Source organism: Palaemon carinicauda, chromosome 19, assembly GCF_036898095.1.
Source record: "Palaemon carinicauda isolate YSFRI2023 chromosome 19, ASM3689809v2, whole genome shotgun sequence".
NCBI lineage: Eukaryota > Metazoa > Arthropoda > Malacostraca > Decapoda > Palaemonidae > Palaemon > Palaemon carinicauda.
In genome coordinates, this window is record NC_090743.1 from 22,995,112 (window position 1) to 23,000,111 (window position 5,000).

General features: G+C 33.7%; 2 protein-coding genes across 2 annotated transcripts in view; one reads left to right on the forward strand and one right to left on the reverse strand.

The window, feature by feature from the left end:
- The window catches only part of Shab (Shaker cognate b), a 524,075-nt gene that overhangs the window by 145,038 nt on the left and 374,037 nt on the right, over positions 1-5,000 (forward strand). The window lies entirely within an intron of this gene.
- LOC137658925 (uncharacterized) overlaps positions 1-5,000 on the reverse strand; it is a 110,896-nt gene that overhangs the window by 740 nt on the left and 105,156 nt on the right. The window lies entirely within an intron of this gene.

The following is a 5,000-nucleotide window of genomic DNA, read 5'->3' on the forward strand; positions in this document are numbered from 1 at the left end:
TATATACTGTATATGTATATCTGGTCACGCTCAGTTCTCCCCGTCCCTCTGTAGAGGAGAGACGAGTGGTCATACCCAGGGGGTGGGGGACGGTGCGTGTGTGTTAATATCTATCGAAACAAATAGCCGTCATTTTTAACGGGTTGCGTGCACTAGTAAACAAGTAAAAGAAGATTTAAAATAAGTTACGAAAGGACTAAATAATACATTATCATTTTCTTTATCCATAAGCTTGCTTCACAGATAAGAGGCCATTCACCCCGAACAAAAACACCCTTGTTTCTCTTTAATTCAGGAACTGCGGAAGTCTCCGTTATCAATGCAAGCATGGCCCGCGACAGGGGATGTTATCTGCCCTCCTGGGGGATGAAAGGTGGAGGGGTGATACGGTTGGATGGTTGTTGGGGGGGTGGGGGGTGTTTGGAAAGTCTCATGTCCACGACTGAAAAAATTTACCTTTTTAATAACTCGTTTGATAGTACAGGCTTTTAGTTAATTTTTTTAATCAAAGGAATATGGCGGGTCTAAGAATTTAGTTGAATTGGTTCAGTTTCTTTTTAATGTAATTTAGTTTACATTTTAATGATATAATTATATATTGAAAATCATCTAGAATGTTACTGCTTTTATAATTATTGTTGTTGATCATTATTATTATTATTATTATTATTATTATTATTATTATTATTATTATTATTATTATTGTGACGATGATGATGATGATGATGACGATTATTAATATTATTATTATTATTATTATTATTATTATTATTATTGTCCTTCTTTGCATTGTAGGAAGTGAAATGCTTATATTCTCTTAGGGGAGTTCATCCTAGATCTGTAAATATTGAACTGTGGGATGAAGTAAAAGTGAAATTTCCATGCCGTTTTTTAGCTCCTCAGTCTGAAATTGCTATTAATCTATCTCGCTGTTGCTTTATTCACCAATAGCAGCTATTCGTTACAATAGATAAGGTATCTTTGATATGTATGCCATCGGTAATTGCGATCCCAAATTTTACCTAAAAATCGGTCGATAAACAATCGGCTCGTTTATGGATTTTGAACCTTAACCCTTAACACATATTTAAGTATTCTAAGGATTAAAGTAAGGGAATTGGGAAACTTAGGTGTCTACAACCCATTCTTACGCCATCTCTCCTATAAAACAAGAGCAAGTGTCTGGATATATATATATATATATATATATATATATATATATACACACACAGTATGTATATATACATATATGTATGTATATATATATATATATATATATATACATATATATATACATATATATATATATGTGTGTGTATATATATATAAATTATTTCCTGTGACGTTGAACGTCATTGCCGAACGTATGATTACTTGGTGTCTCCCCGTCCCTCGTGTAAGGGGTAGAGGAAGTAGTTAGGGAAGGAATCTCTAAAGATTTAACCCTCACTTTTGACGGGTCGTGTACACCAGTGTCTTAAAAAAGCACGACATTTCTTAGGAAATTTCGCGCTACAATAAAAAAAAAAAGATAGCAATTTAATTGTCGTATTTACCTGATGATGAAAGTTTTCCCAGAAATTTATAACGTTATTAAAGTTTCTCGTAAATGTCGACTTTTTATTGTAATGAATTTGTTTATAATTTTTAATGATACTCATAAAAATTGTTTATCATTGAATTTTTATGTTTAATTTAATTTCTTTGTGTTCTGTTATCAGTTTTATCAGTTTATTTTTTATTATATAGAACCAAGCTGAACATGCAAGTCATTTAAGTTACTACTTCATGTCTTTATAGTCATGTCAATGGGATTTTCTTACAATACGGGATCATTTATCGTAGATATTAATATTAAGTTAGTGAGAGTGGCAACATCTTTTTATTAATAATCTTAACAACTCTGCTCCGTCCTCAAAAAAAGTTCCATTTTATGTTATATGTGGGGTTTCGATTTCGTTTTATTCCGGATTTGTGAATTCCAGCCATAGATAATAAAATAATGTTGCTTCACCAATTGGGATAAATGAAGCGTGCATATTATTGGCTTTGATTCGATAATGTTTTTTTGCTTTAGGATACTTTGAATTCAATAGTGAATTCGTATACTTACCCGAGTAATGAAAGTATTATATTTTTTGTACCTTTATATTTATGATGAAATAAAGATTTAATTTCTATCCAAAGTAAAATTGTTAGTGTTAAGTGAATACAGATTTTATTCCTTTTAATGAATTTATATTTTTTCAAAGAGAAATTTAGATTTCAAACTAATGAGAAATCCATATTCAGTTTAAACTGCCCTCCCCCCCCAAAAAAAAAATCTTATGTTTTTAATTTTATATTTTGCTATAGAACTGGACCGACAAATAAATTTCTTCGGAAGAAAAATTGGACTTTTTTTCCAGATGACGAATGAGCATAATCATCAGGTCTGACTTTTTTTATTGGCATTATATTTTCTGGATGATGAATTCTTTATTAGAGATAGAAATTGGACCCTTCCCCTTTTTAGGGCCCCTCCTACCTTTTAGTCCCCTCCCTCCTTTTAGAGGTTTAATGTTTTTAGAAAAAAAAATGAGGTTTCTAGGTCTTTTCCACTCTCATGATAATAGGAATTATGACTTAACTCCCGGTTTCATTTTTTAAGTTGCTATAGTGAGCTCTTGAAAAATCAATAGTGAAACTGTAACTCACTTCCGCGCTGGCCACTCAATGAGACGCGCGCGCGCGCTCGTACAAGTAAAAGTGCTTCTCTGCGTGCTTAAATATAGCTGAACTTTGGCTCGTTTTAACGTAGTTGCATAAATAATCACAAATATGGTCTGTTTATCTGTGTAATCAAGGTTAGGAGAACAGAAAAAAAATAAAAAGGATATTCAGTATACTACTACTACTACTACTACTACTACTACTACTACTACTACTACTACTACTACTACTGAAACCAATCTATCGTGAGCACTACAAATAAGCTCCATACCATTTGATTCATGTTCTCTCGTATTTTTGATAGGCACACACGTAAGCAAGGGAATGATAATACGTACACAATAAAATGAAAGTCCTTTAGATTTATACCCAGTTAGTTGTCTTTTGAAATAATAATGAGCTTTTGCTTAAAACAATGAAGTCAAACTAACTCTTAACTTATAGTGTGTGGTATATTCATTATAAAGAGAGTTGGTTGTAAAATACAAGTGTTTATTTAGGCATTTAGGATGAATTAATTGCAGAAAACGAAAATTCTTTGTATTCAATACGGAACGTAATAAGGAAATTTAAAGAATCCAATTAAATGAAATTATGATAAAGAATAACTGACGCATTCTAATGAAAAGGCAGTTAGAATACGTCTCTTTAAAGAAAAGATCGAGTTGCATTAAACCCTAAAACCAGTATATAATTCTTGCTATCAAGAGTATCTCTGTTGATGATCCAAAACCGAAAAACTAAACAAAGTTTGATATTGTGTTTCAGTAAAAAAAAAAAAAAAAAAAAAAAAAAAAAGAAACTTAATCTTATTCCAACACCCAGCAAAGACGGGTTTTCTTGAAGTGATTACCTTGAATGGAAAGAGGAATAAATGACATGTGGCAATAATTGTAATGACGGAAACTGGTTAAAACTAGTCCTTAGAAAGAGAAGTCTTTATTAATACAATATTGGAAGCGGTGAAGTTCAATGTGTAAAATAAAAAACAAAAAGTCCCCAACCAACTCCAACCTCATTATACTTATGAGCCAAGGAGGGCGTGGTTTGGGGGAGGGAGGGCTCTTATAGGTCTGGATGCTGAGTCATCAATAGCCATTGCTTGGCCCTCTCTGGTCTTAGCGTGGGTGGAGGGAACTTGGGCGCTGATCAAATGTATGCAAGGCCAGTCTGGCATTGTCCTGCTAGGGCATTGACACAGTCCTTTGCCTCTGCCATTCATGAACCGAACGACCTTTAAAATGAAAACGGTCCAATAACAATTATTTAGTCTAACCCCAATGACGGGGTTATATACTTTGGCAATTGTTTTTTAATGTAACAAAATGAATGCTGTAATGGAAAAGAAATTAGAAAGACGAGACATATAAACGATGCTTAAAATTCCATAGGTTAACCTTTATGTAAGAACTAGAATAAGAATTACATTAACGAAAAAAAGAATTTCAATATGTAAAATAAAAAAAAATGTCAATCAATTCTTAACCGAGGACGTACTAAAAAAAAAAAAAAAAAATGCCATTTGTCGAAGCGAAGCGCAAACTCACCAAAATAACCTGGGAGCGACATTCCATCGCAGCAACTGGAAGTATTTCAATTACAGGACCCTCCCCCAGAGGGGTAAGATGATGATCTCTCCATCAGGAGTGTGACGGAGGTGACGGTACTGACGGGGCTGACGAAGGAGAGATAGGGAAAAAGTAGAGGGGAAAAGGGTTGTAAGTATGTCAAAATAGGGAGACTGAAATGTTATTGGACGAAGGAAAGAGAACCGAATCTTGACTGGAAGGTGGAACAGATTGAGGTGAAAATTATCTAAATTCTCAATTAGTGATAAGGATATTCACTTTTTCGATTTTTACAACTTTTGTTAGTGAGAGAGAGAGAGAGAGAGAGAGAGAGAGAGAGAGAGAGAGAGAGAGAGAGAGAGAGAGAGTACACCATTACATTGGAACCCTCTTCGTACATATATGATTTTTCCTCTTCACCAATGGTCACTTTGCTACGCTCATTTTCCTGGTTCCATGGGAATATTTTGTTATTTTGAACTATAATAAGGATACTGTAATTAGAACTGTTCCAATTTTCCTTTTCGTTTCCTTGTTGTTTTCGAGATTTAGTTTCCATTCTGTTCACCTTTTAAAAGGAAATACCGAGTTGCAGAATTTCTACATTTTTTTCCTGTTCCAAGTGTAGGGAAACTGCTCAAGCAATCTTCCTGTTTCGAAGAAGGACTATCATCACGCACATATGATTAATAGCTTTGTTTGTGTGACACACGCGCATCC